Here is an 18,067-nt window from a genome sequence, read left to right as displayed (position 1 = left end):
TGGCCGCCGGTGTCATTCCCACCATGCGCGGCGCGGGTTCGGGCCGCATTGGGGCATCAGCCACCATGCGCTGCTGGTGGCTGGCAGGGGGCGGCCGGCATGGGCGGCCTTCAACGCGCCGCTGGGGGGCCCGTGGTTTTCGCAATCGAGGAGCTGTCGCGCAAGCTGGGTCGCGCTCCAGGGCCTGTTTCACCCGCGGCCATCGTGCTGGCCGGCCTAAAGGGCGGTCGGCCCTTCGGCAACCTCAGCTATTTCGGGCGCATCCGGTGCCCCACCTGACCTGGGGACGCGCGTGCCCGGCCTGTGCGTGCCCCTGGCCTGCGGCGTGCTGGGGCGGCCTCTTCGCCAAGTTTGCTGGCCGCTTCGCTGACCCGCACCCCCGAGCGGTCAACCAGTGCGTGCGCGCTTTCCACCCGCTTCGCGCGGGCGATTGCGCGGGGTGTTTCGCCGTCATCGGCGGGGGTTTCACGGGGGGCCCGCCACCTTCGGCGCGGGCTCGGAGGCCGTCAAGCACATGTGGCGGGCCAGGCCAAACGTGCCCTCGTTCTACGTCACCCCTGAATTTTTCCCACCTGGCTGCGCCCGGGGGTGGGCGGGGCCGGGGCGGCATCTTCGCGCCCTCGCTGTCGATTGGGCCGGGCGGGGCCCCAACGTGGCCGGCCTCATGGGGCAGACATCGCGCCCCCCCTCATCGCAATGGGCATGGCCGCCTTTGGCCGCTTGACACAGGGCCGCTGACGGCCTTCACCCCTCGTGTTGGAGATGGTGGGACGGTCACTCCTGGTGCCACGCCTCATGGCCGCTGCCATGGCTGGCCAGCCAGGTCCGGCGCAGGGCTGGCCCGGCCGCTGTACGGACGCGGGCCCCAGACATGCTGGGTCTGGTGCCTGCACTGCTCGCGCCTGCACCTGAAAACTGAGCCTGCCCCGGCCCGCCGCGCCGGAACCGGAAGCCCCCAGCGCACCGCCAGCGCCCCCGCCAGCACCGCAGAGCCGGCTGAACCGTCCGGGGACCAGGACAAGCCCGCAGGCGCCTGACCCGGGCGCGCTTGGTTTGACAGGCAATGGCGAAGGGCGAGGCTGGGCGGCATGCACGCCACGCATGCTCGCTTCCTGAGTCCTGACGCACAACCGAGGAAAGGAACGCGCCATGTGGGGAGGGAAGTAACCAGCACCCTGGCCGAGGAATTCTCCAGCCTGCGATGCGGCCGAGGTCACGCGCGTCATGGTGCGCCTGCTGCTGGCGGCCCGCTGGGCGGCATCGTCGGCTACGAGCGAGACACACCAAGGGCAAGGCCGCCGGCCTGCGCACCCACATGCTGGTGGCCATGGGCGCGGCGCTGTTCGTGCTGGTGCCCGAGCGCGGCGGCATGGGCATTGCCGACATGAGCCCGCGTGATCCAGGGCGTGGTGGCCGGCGTGGGCTTCCTGGGCGCGGGCGCCATCATCAAGCGCACTCCGAGGAACAGGTTGCAGGGCCTGACCACGGCCGCCGGCATCTGGATTGACGGCCGCCATCGGCGTGGCTGCACGGCCTGGGGCGCGAGGCGATTCGCGCTGCTGGCCACGCTGCTGGGCCATCGTCATCCCCGTGATGCTGCGCAGTGGTCAGTGCGCCGCCTCCGCAGGCGGACGCGGAGCCGGATACGAAGCCGCGCGAGACTTGAGGGCGCGCTGCTGCGTTCTTCGTGGCTTTCCTCGGGGTGGTCGCGGGCAGGTGGTCGGTGGAGCCACAAAGTGCGGCCCTGGTCGAGCAGGGATTCGATCCGGGCTTTCGGCGATGCGTCTTGCCGCTGCCTGCGTCTGCAGGTGCCTGCGCTCGGGTTCGCGCAGGTAGACCAGGGGAAAGCGGAGGTATCGATCAGCATGTCATGGTTCCTGGGAAAAGCAGGGCATCAGTACAGGTCGTGCCTGACCGCATGGGCGTTAGTGGGCGTTGGCTGCTCCTGTTGCGCGGCATCATGCGGGCGCCGTGGCGTCGGCCAACTGCGTGGAGGGCGGCCATCATCTGGCCCACGGTGGGGCAGGGCGGAGCGGTCCAGCTGGCTTGACGGGTTCCAGAGGCCGGAGCGGTGGATGGCCTTGCCGCAGTGCAGCAGCACCTCGTCGACCAGGACCACGTGGCGGTCTTGGGCGTGCCCGGCCTTCGCTCAGCTCTGCAGCGATGGGGGTCGGTGGAGATGCGGCCGCGCCCGTTGATGCGCAGGAAGATGTCCAGCCCCGGGAACAGGAAAGAGCAGGGCCAGGCGGTCATCGGCCTGCAGGTTGCGCAGGGATTCGATGCGGTTGTTGCCGGGCCAGTCGGCAAGGCCACGGTGCGCTCGTCCAGCACCTGCACAAAGCCGGGGGGCCCGCCGCGCGGCGAGGCGTCCAGGCCGCGTTCGCCGGCCGTGGCCAGGCAAAAGAAGCTGGCCTGGCGCGATAGGGCCTCGTGGAAGTCGGACAGGCGGTCGCGCCACGGCCTTCTGGATTCTTTCTGCCGGGGCGGCGTAGAGCGAATCCAGGTCGATGGGGCCGTGGCCTGGCGACTCTGCAAGGGCGGGTGTTGTCTGGTGCATGGCACAAGCTTAGAACAAAGGCGTTGGCGGCTGTAAGAACTGGATCCAGCCAACAAATAGCTCAAAGACGCCATGCCCGATGCCATCTTGAATGGTCAGCCATGTGAACCGTGCCGATGGCCCCCGTGCTGATCGCAGCCGTGGGCAACCAGGACGAGGAGCTGGCCTCCGAGCCGCACCGCCACGCGCGCGGCCAGCTGTTCGGCTCGCTGCGCGGGTGCTGTCGGTGGGTTGTGGAAGACGCGGTATGGGTGGTGCCCGCCATCCATGCCGTGTGGCTTGCCGCCGCACCAGCTGCATTCGGGCCGCTCCCATGGTCCCTTCCACGGCTGGAGCGTCTATGTGGCGGAGCCGGCCTGCGCCGAGCTGTCGCAGCGGCCCTGCGCCATCCGCACCTCGGGCTGCTGCGCGAGGCGTGCTGCGCGCCGCCGGCTGGGGATGGCAGCAAGGCGTGCCACAACGCAGCCCGTGCAACCAGGCCCTTCGGCGGACCAGGCCCGCGCCCATGTGATGGCGGTGATCCTGGACGAGATCCGCACCCTGCCCGTGGAGCCCCTGGGCCTGCCCCTGCCGCAGACCCGCGCCTGCAGCGCATCGCCCGCGCGCTGATCGCCGACCCGGCCGATGCCCGCGACCTGGACGCCGGGCACGCTGGGCCGCCGTCAGCTCTCGCACGCTGAGCCGGCGCTTTGTCTCGGAGACGGCTTCGCTTCACCGCTGGCGCCAGCGCGCGCGGCTGATGCGCTCGCTGGAGATGTGGCCGCCGGCGCGCCGGTAACGAACATCGCGCTGGACTGGGCTACGCCACGGCCGCGCCTTCATCGGGCTGTTCCGGCGCACGTTCGGGGTAGACGCCTGCGGCCGTACCGGGGGAGGCTGGGGGCGAGTGTCTGAACGTGCCCATGAAAGGGTGAGGGGACGGATTCTGGACATGGCTTTGGCTCGGCAGTAGGATTCAATCCCACTGCATTCAAGGAGCCGTGCATGAGAACCACCCAGCAATGAGCATCACCCTGCCCAACGACATGGCATACGCAAGTACGGGCGAAGGTGCGTGCTGGCGAGTACGCCAGCGAGAGCGAAGTGATCCGTGATGGCTTGCGGGCGCTGATGGCACGGGATCGTGCGGTGGAAAGCTGGCTGCAAGATCAGGTCGGCCCCGCCTATGACGCGTTGAAGGGCCGATCCTCGAGTGCCGTAACCGCCGATCAATTGCGGGCGCGCCTTGCCGCTGAACATGCCAAGGCGAGATTGAACTATCGCGTTGTCTTCAGTTCGCAGGGCCAGGAGCGCTTGTCGAGCTTTACCGCTTACATCGCGAGGCTGCTCGCACGATTGTGGCCAGCTCAATACACCGATGCCATCGTGAGCTATTGCGAGAGCCTGCGCACCTTTCCACTTCGCGGCACGCCGCGCGACGACGTGAGACCTGGCTTGCGCATCACCAACTACAGAAAGCGAACTGTCATCGCCTTCGCCGTCGATGCAGACATGGTTTCCATCATCGGCATCTTCTATGGCGGGCGTGACACGAAGCACTGCTGCGGGAGGGTGGCGGGATCGCCTGATCAGCCGCTCTGTCCAGATGCCAGAGCCGCCTACAAACGCTGCAACTGCGCATTCAGATACGCATCGCGCGAGGGCTTGCAGGTGCTCGGCGCACAGGCGGACCAGGGCGTCGCGGTCCTGGGCGCGCAGGGCTTCGATCATTTGCCAGTGTTCCTGGCGTGCGCGCTCGCGGTAGTCGGCCGAGACCAGGGAGGCGAAGCGGATGGGGTGCGTCTGGCGCGCGTATTCGGTGATGGCCTTGTGCAGCGTGTCGTTGCCCGCCAGCGCAAACAGTTCCTGGTGAAAGGCCAGGTTGATGCGGAACACCAGGCGCGCGTTGCCTTCGGCACGGCGGCGTCGTGCTGCTGCTGGATGGAGGTCAGGCGTTCGAGCCTCTCGGCCGGCACGGGCAGGGGGATCTTGCGCGCGGCCTCCACTTCGAGCATGCCGCGCAGCTCGTACAGCTCCTGCACTTCCTGGGTGGAGAAGGAGCGCACCAGGGCGCCGACGTTCTTGCGGCGCTCAATGAGGCCCATGCGGTCCAGCGCGGCCAGGGCCTCGCGGGCGATGTGGCGCTTGACGTCGAAGCGGGCCATGAGGTCGTCTTCGACCAGGCGCTCGCGCGGGTGCAGCCGCCGGCCGAAGACCACGTCCTCTTCCAGCGCGGCCACCATGGCGCCCAGGGCGTCGGCTGCGGGGGCGGGTTCGCATCCAGGGAAATCGGCAGTGAGGCGGCAGCGACCATCAAGACAGGGCGGTTGGGACAAAAACGCCATTTTGTCCGAACTGATGGCCCTCACTGGGCATGGCGGGCGTGCCGCGCTGCCTGGCATGGACTATTCGCGCGGGCCGGGATGGTGCCGCGTTCGGTGGCGCAGCGCAGGAAGTCGAAGTCCACGCCCTGGTCGGCCTGGTTCACGGTGGTGAGAAAGAGCTTGCGGTAAGCCGCGCTCAGCCGTGGGCTCGGTCACGGGGTGGAGCCCGGGCGCGGGCGGGCCAGTTCCTCGTCGCTGACCTGCAGCGTCAGCTCGCGCCGCGCCACCGACAGCGGATGCGGTCGCCGTTGTGCACATGGGCCAGCGGCCCGCCCACGGCCGACTCCGGTGTGACGTGCAGCACGATGGTGCCGAAGGCCGTGCCGCTCATGCGCCCGTCGGAGATGCGCACGATGTCCTTGACTCCGGCCCGCGCCAGCTTGCGCGGGATGGGGATGTAGCCGGCCTCGGGCATGCCGGGCGCACCCTTGGGGCCGATGTTCTTGAGCACGAGGATGTCGTCGGCCGTCACGTCCCAGATCGTCGCTGTCGATGCGGTGGGCCAGGTCGGCCGCGTTCTCGAAGACCACGGCGCGGCCTTCATGCTCCATGAGCCGGGGATGGGCGGCCGACTGCTTGATGATGGCGCCGCCCGGCGCCAGGTTGCCCTGCAGCACGGCGATGCCGCCCCTGCGGGTAGATGGGGTTGGAGCGCGGGCGCACCACGTCCTGCGCAAAGCCGGGGCCGGCGCGGTCGATCTCTTCGCCCAGCGTGCGGCCGGTGACGGTGAGGGCGTCAGGTTCAGCAGGGGCTTGAGCTCGCGCAGCAGCGTGGCCATGCCGCCCGCGTGGTGGAAGTCCTCCATGTAGTGGTCGCCCGAGGGCTTGAGGTCCAGCAGCACGGGCGTGTCGCGGCCCATGCGGTCCAGGGCTTGAGGTCGATGTCATAGCCCATGCGCCCCGCAAATGGCGGCCAGGTGCACGATGCCGTTGGTGGAGCCGCCGATGGCCAGCAGCACGCGCATGGCGTTCTCGAAGGCAGCGGGCGTGAGGATTTTGTCGATGGTCAGGCGCTCGCGCGCCATGCGCACGGCCTCGGTGCCTGTCTGTTCGGCGATGCGGATGCGGTCGGCCGTGACGGCGGGGGGCGAGGCGCCGCCCCGGCACCGTCATGCCCAGCGCCTCGGCAATGCAGGCCATGGTGCTGGCCGTGCCCATGACCGAGCAGGTGCCCCACGCTGGCCACCAGCTGGTTGTTCACGTCGGCCGATCTCTTCGGCGTCGATCTCCTCGGCGCGGAACTTGCCCCAGTAGCGGCGGCAGTCCGTGCAGGCGCCCACGCGCTCGCTGCGGTGCGAGCCGGTGAGCATCGACCCGGTGATCAGCTGGATGGCCGGGATGCCGGCCGAGGCCGCGCCATCAACTGGGCCGGCACCGTCTTGTCGCAGCCGCCGATGAGCACGACGGCATCCATGGGCTGGGCGCGGATCATCTCCTCGGTGTCCATGGACATGATGGTTGCGCAGGTACATGCTGGTCGGCGCCGAGAAGCTTTCGTGCACCGAGATGGTGGGGAAGTCCATGGGCAGGCCGCCCGCCAGCATGACGCCGCGCTTGACGGCCTCGATCAGTGGGGCGCGTTGCCGTGGCAGGGGTTGTAGCTGCTGCCCGTGTTGGCAATGCGATGACGGGGCGCTGCAGCGCCGAGTCCGTATAGCCCGCGCCCTTGATGAAGGCCTTGCGCAGGAACAGCGAAAAGCCGCGGTCGCCGTAGTTGGTCAGGCCCTTCGATATGCGCTTTCGGCGTCGGCGGGAGAGTGATGTCGTGGGCCGGGCGAGGGCGTCTTGGGGTCGGTCATGGCGGCGGTCCGTGGGTCTGGAGTGGGGAGCGAAGGCAGGCGCTGCCTTGCGTTGACGGCAGGATAGCGGCGCTGTCCTCAAATTATCATCGGCGTTATCTCCTATATTATTAATAATCTAATTGACCAACCATGCGACCTTGTCGGTCTGCGTGCCGGACATGTTTTTCCGACACAAGACAAGGAGACATCCATGACCGCGCACACCGCTCTCACCCGCCCAACCGGCGCGCCCTGCCTGGGCGCCGCACTGCTGACCCTGGGCGCAGGCCTGGCGTTGCCTACCGCAGCCAGTGCCGCAGCCGACGCCGGGTATCCGGCCCGGCCCATCCAAGCTCGTCGTTCCCTACACGCCCGGCGGCGCTACCGACGTGATCGGGCGCGTGGTGGGGCAAAAGCTCTCGCTGGCGCTGGGCCAGCCGGTGGTGGTGGAGAAACCGGGCGGGCGCGGCCGGCAACCTGGGCGCCGCCGCCGTGGCCAAGGAAAAGCCCGATGGCTACACCCTGCTGCTGGGCGCGCTGACCAGCCATTCCATCAACAGCGTGCTCATGGCGTCCACGGCAGGCTTCACCATGGACAAGAGCTTTGCGCCCATTGGCGTGGTGGGCCGTGTGCCGCTGGTGGTGACCGTGGGCCCGTCGGTGAAGGCGGCCAGCCTGGGCGAGTTCATCGCCCTGGCCAAAAGCCGGCCGGGCGGGCTGAACTACGGCTCCTCGGGCAATGGCTCGCCCCAGCATCTGGCGGCCGAGCTGTTCAAGCGGCAGGCCGGCGTGCCGCTGACGCACGTGCCCTACAAGGCAGCACGCCGGCGCTCAACGATTTGATGGGGCAGCCAGGTGGATGTGGTGTTCGACACCCCTGCCCGCCACGCCAGGGCTTCATCAAGGGCGGGCGCCTGCGCGCGCTGGCCGTGACCACGGCGCAGCGCGTGCCCTCCATTGCCGACATTCCCACCACGGCCGAGGCCGGGCTGTCGGGCTTCGAGGGTGACGTCGATGTTCGGCCTGCTGGCGCCTGCAGGCACGCCCGCGCCCATCGTCGCCCGGCTCAGCGGCGCGCTCAAGGAGGTGATGGGGCAGCAGGAAGTGAAGGACGCCCTGGTCGCCCAGGGCGCCATGCCCACGTTCACCACGCCTGCCGAGGCGCGAGCCCAGATCGCCGAGGAGGTGGCGCGCTGGTCCGCCGTGATCCGGCAGGCGGGCATACAGCCGGATTGAGGCTGCGCCTCAGCGTCGCCGGGCCCGCGTTTCCGGCAGAAAGGCCGTTGCCAGCCCCAGCAGCGGCAGGTAGGCCACCAGGCCGTACAACCCAGACGATGCCGTGGGTGTCGGCCAGGTTGCCCATGCCGGCGGCCCCCAGGCCGCCGATGCCGAACATGAGACCGAACATCAGCCCCGAGACCAGGCCCACGCGGCCGGGCACGGCCTCCTGCGCATAGACCACCAGCGCCGCAAAGGCCGAGGACATGACCAGGCCGATGACGATGGACAGCACGGCCGTCCAGAACAGGTCGGCATGCGGCAGCAGCAGCGCAAAAGGCGCCACGCCCAGGAAGGACACCCAGATCACGGCCTTGCGCCCTATGCGGTCGCCCACCGGGCCGCCCGCGAAGGTGCCCGCCGCCACGGCCGCCAGGAAGGCGAACAGGTACAGCTGCGACTGCTGCACGGGCAGGGCAAAGCGCTCGATCAGATAGAAGGTGAAGTAGTTGGCAAAGGCCGCGATGTAGACGAACTTGGCGAACATCAGCACGCAGATCACGGTCACCGCGCGGATGACCTGCGAGCGGTTTCAGCGCCGTCAGCGCATGCTGGCCGGCCGCCACCACCTTGGCCGGCGCATGGTGCAGGCGCCAGTGCGTGATGCGCAGCAGCACCCAGATGGCCAGCAGCGCCACCAGCATGAACCCAGGCGATCGCATGCTGGCCAAACGGAATGACGATGGCCGCCACCATCAGCGGGCCGATGGCCGAGCCCGTGTTGCCGCCCACCTGGAAGGTCGATTGCGCCGTGCCGAAGCGCCCGCCCGAGGCCAGCCGCGCCACGCGCGAGGCCTCGGGGTGGAAGGTGGACGAGCCCACGCCGATCAGCGACGCGGCGGCCAGCAGCATGGGGTAGCTGGTGGACAGGGCCAGCAGGCCCACGCCCACCAGCGTCACCACCATGCCCAGCGGCAGCAGGTAGGGCTTGGGATGCTTGTCGGTGTACAGGCCGATCCAGGGCTGCAGCAGCGAGGCCGTGACCTGGTAGACCAGGGAGATCCAGCCGATCTGCGCGAAGCTCAGCGAGAACTCCGTCTTGAGCATGGGATAGACGGCCGGCAGCACGGCCTGGATCAGGTCGTTGAGCAGGTGGGCAAAGGCGGCGGCGCCGACGATGCGCAGCAAAAAGCCCTGCGCGGCATGGCCGGGTGCTGGATGGGCGGGCGCCGGATGGGCGTGCGTTGCAGGCCCGGCCAGCTCGCCCGGGGCGCCAAGAGTGGTGGTGTTGCTTGTCATGGAGGAAAGGGCCCCGCAGGGCGGAACGGTCAGGGTCCGGCGTTGACGAAGGTCAATGGGCCGTGGGACCGAAGATAGGTGTTTGGTGCCCGTCTGTCTCTCTCTATACTGACTTCAATTGTCGAGATCGGGACAGAGAGCCGCATAGAACCACACACAGCTCCAGGATGGGAAGACCCATGGCCGCAGAACTGCCGCGCAGATACCTCAAGTACCACCAGACCGGGCGCCCCATGGCCGCCATGGAGGCAACTGGGCGCATGGCACCAGCACGGGCTGGCACTCCCACCGCGCGGCCAGCTGCTGTATGCGATCGAAGGCGTGATGTCCGTGCAGCTGCATTCCGGCTCCTGGCTGGTGCCGCCCAACCGGGGGCTGTGGATAGAGGCCGACGCCGAGCACGATGTGCGCATGTCGGGCGACGTGAAGATGCGCACGGCCTACATCGACGCCTCGGCCTTTGCGGACCTGCCCGCGCGCACCTGCGTGGTCAACGTGTCGCCCCTGCTGCGCGAGCTGGTGGTGGCCGCCCGTCGGCGTGCCGCTGGACTATGCCGAAGGCAGCCGCGACGAGCGCCTGATGCACCTGCTGGTCGATGAGCTGCGCGCCGCCGAGGTGCTGCCCCTGCACCTGCCCCTGTCCACCGATGCGCGGCTGCGCCAGGTCTGCGAGGCCCTGATGCGCGAGCCTGCCGACACCGCCACCGCCGAACACTGGGCGCAGCGCCTGGGGCGTGAGCGCCAAGACGCTGCAGCGCCTGTTCGTGAAGGAAACCGGCATGCCCTTCGCCCAGTGGCGCGAGCAGGCGCGGCTGATGTTCGCGCTGGGCCGCATTGCGGCGGGCGAGCGCATCATCGACATCGCCCTCGATTGCGGCTATGCCAGCCAGAGCGCGTTCACGGCCATGTTCAAAAGGCATTTCGGGGTGCCGCCTTCGGGCTTCCAGCGCTGAGGCACGACCGGACCAAGGTCGGGCCGGGCGGACTTGGATGCAGATCCAGATATCGATTGCGGCACAAGCATATGCCCAAAGATTCGTTCCCCCGCGCCTGCATCGTGGCGATACTGGCCGGCCGCATTCCCTCCACCGCCTCAGCTTTTTCACCGCCGCACCGTGCTACCCGACCCAGTCCCCGACAGCGCGGCCGAAGCGCAGGTCGATCGCGTCATCGACGCCTGCTCAACGGCCTGCAATGGCGCGCCAGCGTGTTCCACGTGGGGCAGTACTGCGGGCGCTGGCGGGCCTCCACGGCGGGGCGCGCGCGGGCCAGCTTTCACCTGATCCTGGACGGGCGCTGCTGGCTGCACCTGCCGGGCCAGCCCTCGGTGGAGCTGCAGCCGCGCGACGGCGTGTTCCTCTCGCGCGATGTGCGCATTTCATCTCGCCCTATGCCGACCGGACATGGCCTGCGCCCCGCAGGCCATGCGTCCCGCCACGGGCGATGCCGGCATCGGAGAGACGGCGCTGGCCTGCGGCTTCTTCACCTTCGAGGGGCCCATGCGCGGGCCTGCTGGTCGATGCCTTCCCCGACCACCTGGTGCTGCGCGGCGACGACCATGCGATGAGCGGCGCCTCCATGCTGTTCGACCTGATGCGCGCCGAGGCGCTGCGCACGGGCACCGAGCCCTCGGCCGTGATGGACCGGCTGGTGGGCCTGCTGTTCTTCTACGGCCTGCGCCAGCTGGCGCATGGCGATGCGCGGGCGCGCGGCATCTGGAGCCTGCTGCGCCGGCCGGGCTTTGCGCCGCTCGTGGCCGAGCTGCTGCGCGAGCCGGCCCGCAACTGGAGCGTGGCCGACATGGCCGCGCGCGTGTGCCTGTCGCGCGCCACGTTCTTTCGCAGTTCGCCGAGCCTGCGGCCAGCCGCCCCCAGCAATTCCTGCTGCTGCTGCGCATGCAGCTGGCCGCGCGCCCGGCTGGCCCAGGGCGAGGCCATAGGCCAGGTGGCCGAGGCCGTGGGCTACGAGTCCTATGCGGCTTTCTCGCGCGCCTTCAAGCGCGTGATGGGCGAGCAGCCCGGCGCCTGGCAGCGCGCGCAGGCACGCTGCTGCTGAGCCGCCATCCGAGCCCGCTGCATCTGCCTGCGGGTTGACACGTTCGGGCATAAATCCGCGACGCGGCGGCATTGATGGCAAGGGGGGGCGCGGCCGATCATGAAGGCATTCCTTCATTCCTGCAAAACACCATGGCACGCCTGACCCTGCACACCCCGCAAACCGCCCCTGAAGCCAGCCGCCCCTTCGTGAGCGCGCCCTGGCCGGCAACGGATTCCTGCCCAACCTGATCGCCATCCTGGCCAACTCGCCCCAGGCGCTGGAGACCTATGTGACCGTGGGCCAGATCAACGCGCGCGCCCAGCTCACGCTGGCCGAGCGCGAGGTGGTGCAGATCACGGCGGCGCGCATCCATGGCTGCGACTTCTGCGTGGCCGGCCACACCAAGCTGGCCTTCAAGCAGGCCGGCCTGACCCAGGCCGAGGTTGGTGGCGCCCTGCAGGACGGCCCGCGGACACGGGCCAGCCGCGCCTGGACGCCGTGCGCCGCTTTGCCGAAGCCGTGATCGCCACGCGCGGCGCCGTCGCCGACGAGGCCCTGGCCGCCTTCCATGCAGCAGGCCTGAGCGAGCAGCAGGCACTGGAGGTGGTGCTGGGCATCAGCCTGGCCACGCTGTGCAACTTTGCCAACAGCCTGGCGCAAAGCCCCGTCAACCGCAGCTGCAGCCCTATCTGCCCGAACAGTTCCGACAACCGCAGGAGAACGCACATGCTGGCTGATTCGCTGCGGCAGTGGCTGGACGCCCATGCCGACTCCCTGACGAAGGCCCCGCGCATGCGCACGAGGTGCTGCCCCGGCTGGCGCAGCACGGCCTGTTCGGCCTGGGCGTGCCCGTGGCCGAGGGCGGGCAGGGCGGCAGCCTGGGCGATGCGCTGGAGGCCATTGCCGGCGTGGCCGGGCATTCGCTGACGGCGGGCTTCGTGTTTGGGCGCAGCGCGCCTTTGTCGAATACCTGCTGCAGTCGCCCAACGCGGCGCTGCGCCAGCGCTGGCTGCCGGGCCTGCTGCAGGGCACGCAGGCGGGCGCCACGGGCCTGTCCAACGCCATGAAGTACCTGGGCGGCATCGAAGCCCTGCAGGTCGAGGCCACGCCCGTCGCACTGTCGGCGCTGTCGGCGCCGACGGCCTTGCACTGCGCGGGCGCGTGCCCTGGGCCACCAACCTGGTGCCGCCGGGTCGCTTCGTGGTGGCCGTTGCCGTCTCGCGCAGCGACGGTGCAAAGCCCTTCGTGGCCGCGCTGCCCGGCGATGCGGCGGGCCTGCAGCGCAGCGCCGACCTGGACCTGATCGCGCTGCGCGGCAGCCATACGGCGGCGCTGTCCATCGAGGGGCTGCAGATCGGCCCGGCCGATGTGATCCATGCCCGACGCCCAAACCCTTTCCTGCCCCGGGGTGCGGCCCGCCTTGGGGCCCGCGTGGGGGCTGTGCATCGGCCCCCCGGCGCGCGCCTGCGGGGGGCGGCCCTAGGGGGGGCCCTGCCGGCGCCGGGGGGGGGGGGCCCCATTGGTGGGGGTGGGAGGCCCCCTGCGCAGCCCCGCGCCAAAGGTTTGGGAAATGGCCACGGCCCCCGCTGCATGCGGGCGTCCCGAAAGGGCGTTTTTCTTTACCGACCTCAAGCCCTGTTCCCGGGCCCGCGCCCCGGTTAATTTTAAAGACATCGTGCAGCGTCCCTGCAGCTGGAGCTGCAGCCAGCGGCGGGCGGCTTATCTCGCGACCAAACCGCGGGATTTGCGCGCGTTGGCGCGGCGGCCTTCATCCCCCTGTGACGGGCCCCGGTCACGCAGCTACGGGGGGCGCTGGTGGGCGCCCGGGCCCCGGCAACCAAACCGTTCAGACCCCGCGGAAGCTTTCTCCCCCGAAAGCTTTCCCCGCCCGTGCTGCAGGCACGGGCGCGGGCTTTGGTATGCGCCGGCAAGGCCGTGTTCGAGGAAATCTCCCTGGCATTGCCCCGCGCGAGATGTTGCCGCTCGGCGGCAGCGGCTGCGGCAAGTCCTCGCTGCTGCGCGTGCTCGGCGGCCCGGGTCGCCGGGGACGGGGCCCCCGGGGGAGCCGGGGCGAGCTCCGTTCCTCGGCCGCCGGACCGCGCCGCACCCGCGCGGGGGGTTTTCGTGTTCCAGACCCCAGCTGCTGCCCTGGCTGGAGCGCGGCGCAAGGGGGGCTTCGGCCTGGACTTCGACGCAGCCAAAGTGGGGGCCCGGGGGGGGCCCGCCAGCCAGCGCGTGGAGAGGGCGCTGCGGGCCCGTGGGCCTGGGCGGCAGCGCGGCTCTACCCCCCCGCAGTGTCGGGCGGCATGGCCCAGGCGTGGCCTGGCGCGCCCCCTGGCCCGCAAAGCGCAGCTGTTGCTGGGCCGACGGCCGTTTTCGGCCTGGACGCCATCACGCGGCCGAAAATGCAGGGGATGATGGTGGACGTGGTCCACCGCTGGCACACGGCGCGCTGCTGGTCGCTTTGGGCCCTCGACGAGGCATCCTCGTGGGCGACCGCATCCGGGCTGATGGGCGGGCCCGGCCCGGCACATCGTGCGCGATGGCGCGTGGCTTAGCGGGGCCCCGCGCGAGGACGGGGCCGGCCCCCGTGACGCGCTGGGGCGGGGAATTCCTCTGGGGCCCTGCACGGCGTGCGCATGGGGCCCCAGGCTGTTCCGGCTCGCCTGCCTGCCCCCCCTGCCGATCCGCTGCAGATCCGCCATTTTTTTCGACTTCAACCATGCTTTTCTGAAAGGTCTTTCGCATGAGCTTCCAGGACCACCCTTCTACCCCCCACTCTGCGCTCGTCGGACTGCGGCTCCCGGCCTCACCGGCGCGACATGCTGCGCCTGGGCGCACTGGCCACGCCTCGGTGGCCCCCCGCCGTGCGGGCCCGCAGGCGATGCGCGCGCCCAGGCCAAAGGGGCGTGCCCACCCCGTGAAGACGCCTACCTGCCATCCCGACGCCCGCCGTCTGGTGGCCCACGGCAACGGCCTTTCCCAGGGCCAAAAGGCCTCAGGCCGAGGCACCGCGCCGGTTCCGCCCCGGGGGCCCAGTCGTCGAGGGCCCTTCGTCTCGGGCCGGTCAAGTCATCCTGCTCACGCCCCCACGTGTGGGGGGCGCTACGGCGCCATTTCCCCCGCCAAGTTCGTGGCCGGGAAACCACGTAAGGGCCGGCCGGACCGTGCTCCCCGGATCCGGAAGGTGAAAGGGGCCCCCCGGGGGGGGGGGGCGGAAAGACGTGGGATCCCGTTTGGTACTCCATTCCCAACTTTCTGCGCAGGACGTGCTGCGAAAAGGCCGGCCCCCGGGGCCGTGCGCGGGCGCTCGGGGCGTGCCGTTGCGGCCAACGAGGTAACCCTCGTCGTGTGGCACCGGCCGAATGGTTCGGCCCGGGCCCGGAAGTCGATCGCGGGTTTCCCTCGGGGAGAGCCCTTAAACGCCGCCGCCGAGATCGCGGGCGTGGGAAAGATGCTGGCTTCTGGGCGTGTTGGAAGGACCAGCTGCTGCGTCACCTTTCCCTGGCCCGGCGCGATTCGCCGACAAGCCCGAATGGGCCCAGAGCGTGACCAATGCCGTGGGCAAGGCCCGCTGTGGGGCGGGGCGACAACGCTGGCCGCCGGGGCGCCTGCTGTCGAGCAAACCCGGGGAGCGCCCGCTACACGCCGCATCCGCAGCAGACGCTGTCCAAGGTGCTGGCCGCCACCGACTACGCCAGCTACGAGGCCAGCGGCGTGGTCGTCCAACAAGGGCTGGCACCAGCGGCGCATCGACTTCCAGCCCTATCCCTATCCGTCGTACACCGAGCAGCTGGTGCGCGCAATCAAGGCCACAAGGTCGAGGGCGACACGCGCTTCCTCGACAAGCTGGAGCCCAGGTTTGCGGCCACCGACCTGGTGGACGACCGCTTCGTGCGCAAGGCCATCCAGGCCGTGGGCGGCCCGCAGGTCTTCGGCATTCCGGCCGATTTCTCGCGCCGCGAAACCATCGTGGTGTGAGCCAGGTGTTGCGACGTATTGGATTGCCGCTGCTGGGCGCGGCCCTGGTCCTGGCCCTGTGGTGGGGGGCGGCGCGCTGCTGGCGCGCAGCACGCCCGTGGCTGCGGCCTTCGCGCCCTGGCCTTCGCTGCAGGCGCTGGGCCAGCTGCTGACGGGCGCCGACATCTGGATGCACACCCTGCTGAGCCTGACAGCGCGTGGCCGTGGGCCTGCTGCTGGCCTTCGTGGTCGGCGTGCCGCTGGGCGTGCTGGTGGGTCTGTCGCGCGGGTTCTCGCAGGCGTTCTCGCCCGTGTTCCAGTTCCTGCGCATGATCTCGCCGCTGTCGTGGATGCCCATTGCCGTGATGGTGCTGGGCGTGGGCGACGCGCCCGTGTACTTCCTGCTGGCCTTCGCCGCCGTCTGGCCCATCCTGCTGAGCACGGCGGCCGGCGTGGCCCAGCTGGACCGCAACTGGCTGCTGCTGGCACGCAGCCTGTCGGCCACGCGCACCGAGACCGTGCTGCGCGTGGTGCTGCCCGGCATCACGGCCCAGATCCTCACGGGCGTGCGCCTGGCCATCGGCATCATCTGGATCGTGCTGGTGCCCGCAGAAATGCTGGGCGTATCGGCCGGCTGGGCTACTTCATCCTCGACACGCGCGACCGCCTGGCGTATTCGGAGCTGATGGCCGCCGTGGTGCTGATCGGCGCCCTGGGCTATGCGCTGGACCATGCGGCGCGGTGGCTGCACCAGCGCTGATGCACTGAGCGGCCGGCATCACCGGGGCATCAGGCCTTCGGCATGTCGTCCACCGGGGCGGCATGCCCGGTGGCCACGATGGCCTGGACCAGCAGGGCGATCAGGTGTCCTGCAGGGGCGACGGCGCCGCTGCCTCCAGCGAGGCAATGGCCAGCTGGTAGCGGAATGCGCGGCCTGAACGGGCGGCTGGACAGGGCGCCGGGCTGGCAGTAGCTGGCCAGCAGGCCGTTGACCATGGACACGCCCAGGCCCTGCGCCACATGGGCGCAGGCCTCGCCCACGGAATGCACCTCCACGGCCACGCGCGGCTGCACGCGCGCATGGCGAAAGGCCATGTCGATCTCCTGGCGGATCTCGCGCTGGCGGCCCAGCAGGATCAGCGGGGCGTCCACCAGATCTGACGGCGTCACCTCGTCCAGCGCCTGCAGCGCATGGCCTCTGGGCATGATGCAGACGGCCTCGGACTCCAGGCAGGCCCGCGTGCGCAGGCCGGGCATGGTCATGGGCAGGCGCACCAGGCCGATGTCGGCCCGTCGCGGCTCAGCAGGGCCCGCTCGGTCTCGGTATAGGAGCCCGACAGCACTTCCAGCACCACGTCGGGATGCGCCTGCATGAACTGGTGGGCAATGGCCGGGCATCAGCGAGGTGGCCAGGGTGCCGGGCACGGCCACCTTGAGCAAGCCGGCGCTTGAAGCCGCCCAGCCGCAACTGCTCGGCATGGCGGCGAAAGCACTGGGCCGAATCCATGAGAACCTGGGCGTCGTGCAGCAGGGCCTCGGCCTCCTGCGTGGGCACCAGGCGGCCTTTTTCGCGGATGAAAAGCCGCAGGCCCAGGTCCTGCTCCAGCTGGGGCCAGCAGGCGGCTGATGCCGGGCTGGGACAGCCCCCAGGCGCTCGGCCGCACCCGTGGTGGAGCCGCTGAGCATGATGGCCTGGAAGGCTTCGAGTTGCTTGAAATTCATGGGTTGTACAGGCGGTGCTTGCATGATGGCAGCGCGGCCGGGGGCGCGCACGGCGCATCACGAATCGCATAGGGTAATACGCGTCCGTCATACCGTTGTGGTGGATGCGGGGGCTCCTGAGAATCGGCGGCGTCAGAACACGCACAACACAAGGAGCAAGATTCCATGAAGGCCCTGCCAAGCATTGCCGCCGTCTGCAGCCTGTCCATCGCTGCCCTGGGCCACCCGATTGCGCATGCGCAGGACATGCAGGTCTACGGCCAGATCCGGCTGACCGTGAACCACCTCAAGACCGGCAATGCCGGCTCCACCATGGAAGAGCGCGACAACGCCTCGCGCCTGGGCTTTCGCGGCAAGGAGGAGCTGGGCGGCGGCCTGCAGGCGCTGTTCGGCATGGAGATGGGGCTGGATGCGGACACGGGCTCGCTGACCACGCCGGCCTTTCGCAACAGCTACGTGGCGCTGCGCGGCAGCCTGGGCACGGTGGCCCTGGGCCGGCTGGACTCGGCCAATCCCACGGGCTCGCCGCTGTACTCGCAGGTCACGGGCATCACCTCGTTCGCGGCCAATGACGCCGGGGCCACGGCCATCGGCACCTCCATGCTCAATGCGCGCAACCGCACCTCCAATTCGCTGGGCTACCAAAGCCCGTCGTGGGGCGGCACGGTGTTCCGTGCGCGCTACTACCTGCGCGGCGATGCCAAGGCCCCAGGGTGGAGGACGACGCCAGATCGCTGGACCTGGGCCTGAGCTACGCCGCAGGCCCGTGGACGGCCGGCCTGGGCTACGCCAAGGACACGCGCGCCGGGGGCCTGCTGGCCAACGAGTTCGACAGCAAATGGCAGATGGGCCTGCGCTACAGCTTTGGTGCCATCGAGCCCTATGTGCTGCTGGGCCGTGACCGCTTCAACCACAAGCCCGGCGTCTCGCGCGCCGACGTGGACTACTGGATGCTTGGCACGCGGCTGCGCCATGGCGCACCACGCCGTGGTGCTCAACCTGATGCAGCGCGACGTGCAGACCTCGCTGACCGGCAAGCGCAGGCGCCCAGCAGCTGGCCTATACCTATGCGCTGTCCAAGCGCACCGAACTGCAGGCCTTCGTGGACCACGACGGCGTGGACTCCAGCC

The 18,067-nt window shown here is 69.8% G+C and overlaps 1 pseudogene; it reads right to left on the bottom strand.

Annotated features, from left to right (window-relative positions):
• Positions 1–4,901: 4,901 nt before the first annotated feature.
• LOC121479420 lies at positions 4,902–6,914 on the bottom strand (annotated as a pseudogene).
• Positions 6,915–18,067: the final 11,153 nt, after the last annotated feature.

The sequence above is a fragment of the Vulpes lagopus genome, chromosome 2 (genome assembly GCF_018345385.1).
Source record: "Vulpes lagopus strain Blue_001 chromosome 2, ASM1834538v1, whole genome shotgun sequence".
Taxonomy (NCBI): Eukaryota; Metazoa; Chordata; class Mammalia; order Carnivora; family Canidae; genus Vulpes; species Vulpes lagopus.
Note: the sequence above shows the minus strand (reverse complement) of the source record. Positions and strands in the feature narration are given on the sequence as shown.